This window comes from Falco naumanni, chromosome 17, assembly GCF_017639655.2.
Source record: "Falco naumanni isolate bFalNau1 chromosome 17, bFalNau1.pat, whole genome shotgun sequence".
NCBI lineage: Eukaryota > Metazoa > Chordata > Aves > Falconiformes > Falconidae > Falco > Falco naumanni.
The window spans coordinates 7092244-7104311 of record NC_054070.1 but is presented as its reverse complement, the minus strand read 5'-3'; the positions used below and the strand labels follow the sequence as shown (position 1 = coordinate 7104311).

Sequence of the window (12068 nt, the reverse complement as noted above, 5' to 3'; positions counted from 1 at the left end):
TGTCTTTTCCTTGTACCCTGCTCACCGTTTCGTATGCATTTTGAAACTTTTATTAAATATGCAGAAACCCTCTGGGTCTTCAACTCTGAATATAGGTAGTCAAGAGCAACTCTCTAAAGACAAATCTATAACCGCCACTGAGGAGAAACTACTGCTAAAAGAAAAATTAGGGAGAATTCCTACAGTGCTAGATAATAAAAGGATGCATTGTCCTTTTCTGGAAAAAGGAGAAAATACAGCTGAGGTCTCTTGTTAGCCCTGTCCCCTTTCTCTCCCTTTGATTTCCACCTGGGAAAAAAAGGTGGGACAGTGTGGGAGGGTATTTATTTTTTTTTTAAGAATCTGTCCTTCCAGTTGAAGAAACATGATATGGAAGCTTTGAAGCTCCTATTAAATGGTAATGCCATGTCTCTTCAGAGATTTATCAATTGCTGTAACACCTGCTAGTTAACATGTTAAAAACATGGCAAGCCTTAACTTTGAAAGCAATTCCTCTTCCCCCACTTGCCACCCCCTTGCAATGTGTCATGATCTTGGAAAATTATTTCTACTATTGCAAGGCCTAGAGAAGGGGGCTGCTCCACTCAAGCTTTCTAAAGAATTCTTCTGTGGAGACTCACCCTAAATCACATTGCCTCTGAGAGAGAAATGGAAGAGGAACACTTTTGATAAAAATATCCTAGCATACTTTCATGTCTGTCTTTTTACCTTCAGTGCTGCCAGTTCTCATTAAAAAAGTCATGTGAGTAGCATGTGACTTGAAAATTAAAATCTGTTCAGGTGCAGTCAGCAGTAATTGGAAGCCTCATTGGCTTTTCACTCTGGTCTTGACAATCTTGTGAAATGTCTTGAGGAAAGCGTTCAGATGCTTCTTAACATACCTATATTGCTTTAACTGATAAAGACAGTCTATATAATGCGGTCAGTTTAGGCTGCTAGAAAATGAACTGTGCTCAACGTTGTGTGTGATACTTAAAGTCAAGATGCACTTGAAGGAGCAGCATCTTCTTCTGTGTTGCCTGGAGAGCGGGATGCATTTGCTCTTTTACAGCAAGTATTTGTGTGTGTTGGCAACTGATTTCTATAGGAGAATGAAAATAAGTGTAAGTGCACTGTTGTGTTCCTGGTCCTCTGCGTGTTTTTGGAATTGGTAATGGATAACAACAGAGTATGAAAAGTATATTCAGATGTTACATTCTGTTTCTCTTCTGCTTCTTTTTTTGAGACATTGCTCAAGCAGAGGAGGAACCTTCTCTTTTTCAACTAATGTCACGCTAAGGCCTTTTTGACCTTTTAAAACTTTCTGGTAATTACATTATGGTTGATTAGATACTTACACGGGATTATTGAATGGCAGTTACTCTTCAATTCCTCTAATCCTTCCAAAGGAGAAGTAATCTCCCCACTGAATTTCAACAAGGGGTGTGCTTGAGGAAGGTGGTTGAGAAAATGGCTCGGCAAAGTAGTACATGGAAATTGATATTATCCCAGTTTGGCTGGAAACTAGAGTCTTAATTTTCAGCGCCTTGCATAAGCATGGTTTTACCCTGTTTTATTTTATTTTGGGCAGTAGAGCTTGAACAAAATCAAACAAAAAAAACCCCGAGGGGTATGTTGTCGTTGGTCTGTTTTCTTTCTCACAGACCAAATGCAAACTCTGTATTAGTTTGTGCAAACAAAAGGCATTTGTTACTAAATTCCAACTGCTCATTGTCCAACTGTTTGCCAGGCATACCAAATTGGCTGAAGGCCAAAGCAGGTATTAGTTTACTATGCCACTTGTGCTGGGTGGTTAAAAACAAAAACCGCATCCTCTCTTATCTAGAGTGTCACATAGTTGAGTAAGATAGCAGCTGAGAGAAACTTGGCTGAACTTGACTCTGCCACTACTTGTGCCTTTTTACTAAATCTTTTACCTTCTTGAGCTGCAAGAAGCAGCATGAATTGGTGCAAAAGCTACTGTAGGCTAGAAAACAGGTATAGTGTGCAGTTAAAATATTGCAAATCAGCTTTATATCCCATGGATTTTTTTTTAATGCTGTCTGCTTATAAAACCCCTGTGTAGCATTCTTGTAGTACTCAGTGTGTCCCAAGAGCAGTACAAACAAACTTCAGAATGTCTCTGGACCATAAGCAGACAAATGGCACCTTTCCCTGGATGAAAAACCAGGGACAAGTGGATGAAGTCACTTATCCAGGGCTGCTCAGCAAGCCGCTGGTGAAGCCAGGATGCCTTTCTGATCAGTATCTGTAGGTATTGAAGGGAAATAATTGACTTGGCAAGATATTTAGGAGTGGTATATATTTTTCTGCCTCTAACCAGAAGTTAAAACCATGCTAGCCCAAAGGGAAATTAGTTCTGTTGATGAGAAAAACTGAAAGAACATTTTTCTCCTGCTCCCCATACTTTCTCCCGTCCTTTTTTAAACTTTTGAGACATCCTTTCCCATTTTTAATGGAGAAGAGCTACCACAGTATGTGGCAGTTTGGAAAATTAAGCACTTTTTAGCAGTCTTGAAAGAGAGGTAGTTTATAGAGGAGCTATGTGGAAAATAGTGCTACTGTGTGATGCTTCAGAACTTTCTGTGAAGCTGTGGAAGGCAAATTCCAGGGTCCCTATCAAATCCCAAATGTGAGTGAGCTCTGAGAGGCATAGCTGCGTTAGTGTGGTGCTACATCTCAGGAAATTTGTGTAGCTTCTCCACAGATCTAATTAGCCAGGCTACGTCAGTGAAATAACTGGCTGTATTACTTCTGAGACCTGAGTTTCCTGCCTCTCTTGTGCCATGCGGCCATTCCAGCTCATTCACTGATTCTACACTATCTCCTGCCTGGTCTAACGCATGCGGTATAGTCAAATTAAAATGCAGCACAGGTTAATGAAACGCAACCCGCAGGAGGAAGAGCCTTAGCTGTGATGCTGTTAGGGCACTCGGGCTTGGCCTAACCCAGGACCTTGGTTTTTACTGATTTCTAATGGAAATTGTAGGTGTTGGAACTGTACTGCTGATCTTGCTGCTGGTTTGGGAGCTCTATCCTTGTCTCATGCTACACAGGGAGTCTCTGTTTAAAAACAAGGACAGTTTATTGTTTGAAAGTCTGAGGAACGTTATTTTGTACACTTCTGTTTGGAAAATACCTTTTGAAAAAGGTTACACATGTACCTGGCTGATTGCAGGTTCTAGTAACGTACATTTAGGAACTGCTCACTGGGTGGTCAATAATGCTATGAAATATGGAGAGGATAGCCGTCCTTGTTTGCTGAGGGCAGTTGAAATAAAAACCCGAGGCATGAGATCCTTTTCTTGGGCCATTCATAATTCAGGGCTTTCCTGAATCAGTGCTTTGTGTCATGCTGGGATTGAGCAGGTGAGCTTGGAAGGACAGGCTGGGTGGAAAGGCTGTGCTTAAGATCCCTTTTGTTGCTAAACTCTTGAGTTGCTGTATCTCGCACCCTCTGAAGTGCTGAGCTTTTTCAGATGAGAGAGATCTAAGCACAGCGCGCAGCCTTAATCCAGCCTTAAGGCTGCAAAGGGCCTGGATGGGTGTGATAAGGTCGGTGCTGGGAAGGAAGCACATCCTCCAGGGCCGCGGGGATGCGGAGGCAAGCGGTGTGGGAGCTGGCTGTGGCGCAGCTGGAGCAGCGCGGAGCCTGAGGTGGGCAACCCAGGAAGAGCATCATTAGCGGTGGCGATGAGGGTTGGTCTCTTCCAGCAGCTGCGGTGGAGGTTCCTCAGGCTGGGACAGATTCTTGTGTGTTCACTCTTGGACCACTCAGACCAGTCGTGCAAAGGGCACAGCGCTGCTGACAGTCCAGCTTGGATGGCTCTGTCTTGAGATCAGTGAATTTCCGAAGTTCTAGCAGCGGTTCTTAGCAGTCTTGCTTCTAGCAGAAGTTCTTAGCAGTCTGGAAAGAGAGGTAGTTTATAGAGGAGCTGTGTGGAAAATAGTGCTACTGTGCGATGCTTCAGAACTTTCTGTGAAGCTGTGGAAGGCAAATTCCAGGGTCCCTATCAAACCCCAAATGTGAGCGAGCTCTGAGAGGCATAGCTGCATTAGTGTGGTGCACACAGGTTTTCAGAGAGTTTGTTTGCAGCGTACGGATTCGCAGTGCTGTGGAAAGCCTGCGTGGTCTGTGGCTTTGTTTGTGTCTCACAGTTTTTCTGTTCGTGTTTTATGATGAAGACATCCCACTCCAGGGCTGTGTTACGATGTGGAGGGTCTTAATTGTTTGAGTGTTAGATGGAAGCTTGCCAGCCACTTCAAAGGTATCTTTGCTGATAAGAGAAGCTGGGTTTGCTGCCAAAGCCAGCACTGAAGTGGTGCTGGATGTACAGTATGTGTCAGCCCCATTTTTTTCCTGCCTCTCGGATTTGTTTACTTCCTCAGTTAGTTCTCCCTGCAAAACCAAACGTGGTTTTATATCTTACTGGAGACTTGCAACCTAAGGTGTAGGTATCCTTTGAAGAGTGTACTCTTTTTCTGTGCCCTTTGTGTTGGTTTCTCCCGAGGAAACATTTTTCCATTTCAGTGAAAGCTGTTGTCAGGAAGGGGCTTGCTGCTATAGCGCTCGTGCAGATGAGTCCCGTTGGTGTCGGTGGGGATCTGACGTTTGGCTTCAGCGGCGCCACTGGCCCCAGGAATGGTGTCAGTGTAATTCTGTGCTACTACAAAAGAATAGGAAGATAAATGGTGGAATAAATAACGGCTCTCTTGAGCAAATAAAACGGGGAGAACTGGTGGAATTGTCTTAATAGCAAATTCTTACACCTCGGGAAGGAGGTAATATTTTCTTATTTGTCCAACACTTAATGATTTAGCCCTGGGTTTCATACAAGTTTGAAGTTTAAAGCCCGTGTGCCACCCAGCATTGCTATTCTGGTCACCTCTCCCTCTCCTGGAAGACGTCGTGCTTTGATGTCAGTGCCTGTTCTCGTGCACGCTCCTTTTCATTCCTCCATCTACTTTTGTGGAGAGCACTCCTTTGATTTCTTCCTGCTTACCCTTCTTCAGACTGGCCCTTTTAATTTATATATTTATATATATGTATTCAAAATATTTTTCCATTTGAGCTGATTCCTGTTTTGATTTTCCCTTCTCTCCCTTTCACTTTATCCCCCTGTCACCCTGTCATTTGAATGTGGCCCTTGATTTCTCCTCATTGTACAACCTTTCTGTTTCTTACGTGGTTATCAGGTTTTCTTGCCTACGGACGTATCTTTTTTAGTGGGATCCCTTGGTATTATTTATACACGTATAGCCTTTTGAGAAACAGTCTCTTTAATTTGGTATCTTTAATCACTCTCTCTGTTGTCTCTTTGAGAGTTCCCTAGAAGCAGACTGATAGTCTTGTTCAAACTGAAGGGGAGAAAAAAAAAATTTTAAGAGTGGGCTATGGAAACCCCAGTCAATTCGAGCAGTTACTGAACAAACTGGCTTTTTTTCAATGCGACAGATTTTTACATAACAAAATTCTGAAGTAATCAGAGAGTATTAATAGGAAGAAAAGCATATTTATTCGCAAATGTCTAAGTTCCTGTGTCTATAGGGGCCTCAGGACAGGCCATGGCTGTTGGGTCAGCTGCTTTCTAGTGCTGTGCCTCTGAACAGAGCCAGGTACCTTCTCAGCATCTGCCTGCCTTGCTGTGACATGTACCTCTCATGCAGCGTGGGTCCTACTGAGTTTAAAACATACATCTGCTCTATTTTTAACTTGGGGCTCCTTGCAGCAGTGTTAACTGGGAGGCTCACTGGAGATGCTGGGAGCAGTAACCCTGTCCTGCCCAGCTGTCAGGCTTGTTCTGGTGGATGTGTCACCTCTGTATAGAGCAGTGGGGACAGGGAGGGGTAGTTGCCCTACAGATCTTCCTTTGAGAGCACAGCATGCCTTTCAACTCTTGTATCAGGTTCAGTTGTGACATTTATGGGGAGAAAACCCTGTAAGGAAAGAAGAAAACAAAACTGAGGATTTGAAATTCGCTTCCTGTTTAATACCTTTGATCATGGAAAAAAACCCATTTATCTACTAGTACACTGCACAGTGTTTGATGTGAAATGAAAAATCCACAATGAGTTGGTTATAAGCCTTGCAGTAATCAAGGAAGAAGAATTATTAATTCTCTTAAGGGGGTCTATGCTTAAGATGACCTACTTTACAGCTGCAGTATGTCTTAAGGCTGTATTGGTACCACAATATGAAAAATCTTAAAATATACCACATATGGAAAAGCCATGCACAGGAAGGAAATGCACTGGCCAAAATGCTGAGCATTTGTAAAACTGTTTCTCCATAGCAGTGTAAATGCATAAATATACAAATGGCATCAGTAAAACTGTGAGTGAGGTGCGGAGTTGGTATGTACGTGCTATATCCCTGCTCTCATGATTGCATCCTTACCCACTGAGTCTTCCTCTGCCTTAGGTGCCTTAGGGAATAGTAATGTTGAGTTCTTACTCTTTTCCCAAAATGTAAAGGACACAGAGACCTATTGTGAAATGATATTGTATGCTTTCTCACTGAGGAGATGAAATCTCCGGTTTTTCCTACCTGCTTATTTTTAGAACGGTTGGAATGGGAGAAGGGAGAGGGAGTGAAATAATTTGTGTGGTGCTTTTAAGTCAGTTTGGATTTGATACCCACCCCAATTACAGGTGAGGGAGGTTTCTGTTACGCCTGTAACACTTTGTACCCGGTCAGGTACAACGATACGATCGGAGCCTGTTGCCCAGGGTGATGTGGTGAATACCAAAGGCTACAGCTGGAGTAATTTTACTGCGTCTGTTACAAGCTAAAAAATGGCCAATCTATACACAGAGGTGACAAGGAATACACTGCATTTGACCCTGTTTAATGTGTGAAAGTAGTCCATCGTTACTGCATTTTGGTTTTTGTTACTTGTATGTCCATGTTTTTCTTTCACTATACTACTGCGCTTGCCTTTATTTTGCTGCAGTGTGAATTCGAGTCAGCCAGGAACGAGGTAGCAGCACATCTGTGCTCCAGGTCATTCATTCACTCTGATCCTTCTGGTCGGTTTTTCCTAGAGAGACATCGCAGCAGCTTGAAAAAGGGTGTTGGGGGAAGTCAGTGCACAAAGCTGTCATGCAGAGCATTAAAACTGTGAGCAGAAATATAGAGCATTACGTCCAGTATTTTACAGGACTTCACTAGTGGCTGGTAGGTCTTGCCACCTTCTGAAGCCTATTTCACGTGTGCCTCATTCAGCGAGGGCAAATGTAGCTGACTTCACAACAAGAATGAATGCTCTCAGCCATAAAATTGCTTGGTTTGTTGGGACTGAGTGCCTGAAGCCCAAGATTCAATATGATCAACACAGAATTCTGCAAAAAGGAGTGGGGGGAAAAAAAAAAGGAAGAAAAAGGGGGTGGGGGTGGTTTGGGAGCAGCCCTTCCAGCCCACAGTATGGGAGGCAGTGGTGTGACGTGGTTTCACGTAGCGATGGCTTTTCAGAGTACAGTATTCCACTTTAATAAGGAAAATTCCTTATGACTGACATAGTGGTGAAACAAATCACTAGTGAAATGGTAGAGAAAACTGGATAATAGAACTGTAATTTAAATGTGACTGACCATTGCATAATGGATCATTAAACTGAAAACTGATGATCTGTCAGCAAAAAAATGCATATATATTGTATGACATAGATTCTTGTTTTCCTAGCTTTTCTTTAAATTTTTGAGAGTTTGAAGCTTTAGAAGAAGTCTTTACAGTCTATGGGGTCATGTGATGTACTTCTATACAGTGAAGCCAGTTGACGGTTTAGATGAGATCATGAAAGTGATAAATTGTATTTGCTACTGCATGCGAATGAATTAAAGGCAGGCCTTCTAAAAAAAAAAACCAAACATTATCAAGAATCTAGCTATAAAAAATTCTAAACTTTAATGAGCAAGTTCTGTTTAAGTGCTGTGTGTATGATCTTGGAAAATTTTATCTGGCAAGCCTTCTCTTTAACAGACATCCTAAGTGATGTTAACTAATGCATAATAAATACCCTGTATTGTAACTTGGATTTAGACAGGAGTAAAAAGGTTCTTGCACTCCTGCAAATTTCCTCGCTGGTTCTCAGCAAGAACTCAATCCACTTGCCTCCCAGCTCCTGCTGTTTATTCAAGAAACTTTGGAACATTTAATGTTTGCTTTCCACCTGTGTATATGTAATTATTCCCTTTTAAAAGGTGTAGAGAAACGGTCTTGTTAGAGCGGTTTTCAGAATCAGCAGATTTGGGTTCTAGTTCCAGCCTTGCCACTAGCTGACATAATTTTAGGCAACGTATTAGATAAAATCTCTTGATGTGTTACGCAGTCTCCCATCAGTGGTTTCTGAGTGCTTCCTTGCTATTTTTGAGTTTATACAGAAAGCATCTCGTGAACTTCACGGTATGTTTGTTTTGAAGCCGTACCATCTTTCTATCAGATTTGGAACTACGTTACTGAGGCTTGAGATCCTGGGCATAAAATCTTGACAACATTCCTTAGCTCTCATATTTATTATCCCCCCTAAATATTTTGAAGCTGAAGTCGTTAATGTTTGGTGGAATGCGGAACAGCCAAGCGAGTGCTGCAGTAGATCCCAAAAACATCTTGATTAAATTAGAGGGGAGGTGGAGGGGAGGAGGGCTGGAACAAAGAGGCCGTTGAGAAGCTGGCACAGCGTGCTGGGAATTTATGTTCCAGCAAGGGGTGGCAGCAACCTACAGCTCTGCACATGGTGCATATACACCCTGTTGTAACAAAGGAGTATGTGTGCATGTGTGAGCGTGTATGTTTATGCATGTGCACGCACGCACACTTTGGGCAGCTTCTTTTGCTTTCCTGTTTCGGGCTGAAGAAAAACCTTGAGAAAGGCAGCTTGTGAGAAAACCACGGAGGTTGCAAGTTAATGCTCCTGGGCACCAGTTATTGTCACTGTGCTGAAATGACTTTCTTGTTCTGTTGCGTGCCGCTGATCATTTCGCTGATTTGCAGAGATCAGGAAGCCAGTGTTAATTGCTGATCAGCAGTGCAGGGGAGGTGGTGCTGGCACCCTGCTCTCCCCCAGCATCAGGGGGTGGTGGGCTCCTGCATCTGCCATCTTCCGAGAGTGTTAGAGATGCACGTCAAACTAGATAATCTCCCAGATCATGAGGAGGAGTGTCTAGCCCTGATGCAATAAAGAGACAAGGTTTGTGGGGACACCCCCTCCCCGCATACACACAGTTTGTTATTGGAGCCAATTAGATAACATTTTTTTGCGTAAGCCCTTCCTCAGGGTTTTTAAAGGATGTACACATAGACTTTACTCGCAGCTACAGCCAGGAGAAGGTAATAACAAAACTTACCAAATGTTCTTTTGCTTTTGCCTGGAAGACTGTTCAGAAAATGAATCATTCTAAACTGTCTGCCTTTGAAAACCATAATACAGAATTTGATGTTGAAATGGAAAATGATACCTAGAGACGTTTGCAACTGCAGAGACTGTGTTGTTGTTTTTCCTTGGTGAGCGTTTTATTCATAATTCCATGCCACATTCTAGCATGATCTTGAAATCTCTTACGCCTGTATGGCAATGGTTAAGATCAGCGGGCTCAAATCTGGATGTGCTTTGAACTTCATGGAACCTCAGAAAAGTTCTCTTTGTCCATCAGGTCCACCACCCTCTGCAGCACTTGAGCAACAACTTTTTTTGCTAATGTGAAAGCCGTTTTCTTTTGACTTTCCTGAGCTAACTGTTCTGCTTCCTCCAAATGTATTTTCATTTTTCAGGGTCAGCTAGCTCAGCTTTTTTCTCCTAAGTCTTTTTTTTTTTTTTTTTTTTTGGGTGGAATTGGTACGGGCAGCAGCTTTAAATTAACAGTGTTCATTGCATAGCTCTTGTTTTCATGACACCTGTGATCTATCTTACCTTCATCTTAATGTAAGGTTTTTTCCAGTCCAGCAATCTGGCAGTTTCTTTCTTGAGAGCTCATTTGGAAGCACAAAGAGTTTTGTGTTTTGACAATTTGGCACTTATACTTCTTTTCTTCTTCAACCTGAATATGCATTAAAATATTCATTTTAATCTATTTCGCATAATTGATGCTTCAGCAGTTTATACAGTGAATGAGCAATTTTATGCAAGAAATAAGCAAATGGGCTGAAAAAAGCCGGCTGAAAAGCAGATGATTGGTCCAGTCCAGGCAGTTTAAGCAGCACAGTGAAACGTGCCGCTGAAAAGCTCCGTCTGTGTGAAAAGTTCAGTGCTCAGGGCATTTAAAGCAGACCCAGCCAGTCACTTTCATTAATCATCTCCAATGTTGAGAAAAAGCCAGTCATAAAATCTTTGCGACCCATATCACTGCGGTGATAAGCAGCAGCTTCAGCTTTTTTCTTTTTTCAGAGACTGCAGAACTGTAGATAATGTTTCTGCAGACTCTCTTGGAGACTGGGAATCACCAACTTTTTTCTGTTCTTTAAATTAAAAGACTCCTCAGAAAAAGCAAAATGCTTCCCTTTGTCGGTGTTGTGTCGGGCGCTTCCAGCAGCACATCTGCCCACCTGGGGAGCAAGTTTAGGAATACGGGACTGGAATGTATGAAAATGCAGAGGACCTGACCTTGGACGCTTCTGTTCATGTGTCTCATTGCACTGCCACCAGCGAAATCCAAGGCTGGTCCGGAGGGGTCACAACGTACACAGTCTGTAATAAAACATCTGTCACCTCGGAAACACAGTAAAATCTGAGCACTGTTGAATTGGATGGTATTCAGGAAAGGATAAGTTTAAATGTAATTATGTAATCTTTTTGTGTTTTAATTTATCAGTATCTGGGGTTTTTCTCATGGCTTAATGCTATCTTGACTACTTCAGCAGAAGTGCTGGTTTGAGTGTGGGTTTGCCTGCATTACCTCTTTATCTTTTTCTTTTCCTGAACATTGTAGGCATAAATGATCTTGAATCTATCAAATTTGCTTGACCCACTAGGTATTATACACCTCTAACACGCAGAGCATGAAGGCTCAACCAGGCAAACACTGCTTTAGTAAGCCTGACGTTTTTGTGTGTGTGTGAGTAGAAATGTTAGTTTAGAGAGACAAGACCTCTGCCCTCTTCCTTGGCTTCTCCAATTACTCACCTTGGATGTCTTTTATTAATAAAACCTTGGGAAAATGAGATATTTGATGTGCTTTATCACTTTCCTGCACCTCGGAATGATTAGAGCTATGAAATTAAGGGTTTGAAAATATTAAAGATGTACTGCAAGGTCTAAGACTGCGTTTCTGAGATTTCTGTCATTAAATATTAGTAACTTGTGGGGGTTTTCCGGTTAAACGTTCCATAGGAGCAAGGAAGCTGGCTGGCTCCCGTGCAGCCCAGGCAGAGACATCATTAGTGAATGTCACTCGGAGGGTGGCTCCGTCTTTCCCTCTGGATAGTGTGTGCTGTTGGGTTTGTGTTTTTGACAAGGTAACAAATCCCAGTGTGTCTGTCTATTCTCACCTCTCCATCCGTTGAGGGAGATGCTACAACAAAAACCTTGGGGATAGGCCTCCCAGTGGCTTTTCCCTGCGCTCTCCAGAGCTGCGGGTACCATTCCTTCCCTGCCACCAGGCTGAGGGAAACATTTTTGTCTGACGGCTGACAAAGACAGCTCTGTGTTGTACTTCTCTTCCCACCCCTATTTTGATACCCAGCTTACGAGGTTGACTCAAAGGCCTCTCCCTCCTTCGGTGGGCTGTACCATGCTTCAAGTGAGAAATAATTGCCCGATATCCTCAAGTTTGGGGTTTTTGAGGGAGCCTTCCCCTTCAGTTGTGTTTTTGCCCTAACATATGGCTTTTTATAAAGAGTTGATAATTGACCTCTCCCATTTCCCCTCCTATTTCTTTTTTTTTTTTTTCCCCACCTTAAAGAGTGCGTTGTATAATGCTCTGAACTCAACAGATACTCCACTATTTTTTTACAATATGTGGCAATCTTGGCTGCTTGCTACAAGGCAGGGATGATAACCAGCTCCCTGTCAGAAACGGTACAGGTTTTCCTGGAATTTCAAAGGGATGATGAGGCATGATAATGTGCACCACAGAAC

The 12068-nt window shown here is 42.6% G+C and overlaps 1 protein-coding gene across 4 annotated transcripts in view; it reads left to right on the top strand.

Annotated features, from left to right (window-relative positions):
- Window positions 1–12068, top strand: part of SRGAP2 (SLIT-ROBO Rho GTPase activating protein 2) — a 112208-nt gene that overhangs the window by 47510 nt on the left and 52630 nt on the right. The gene's annotated exons all lie outside the window — the stretch shown is intronic.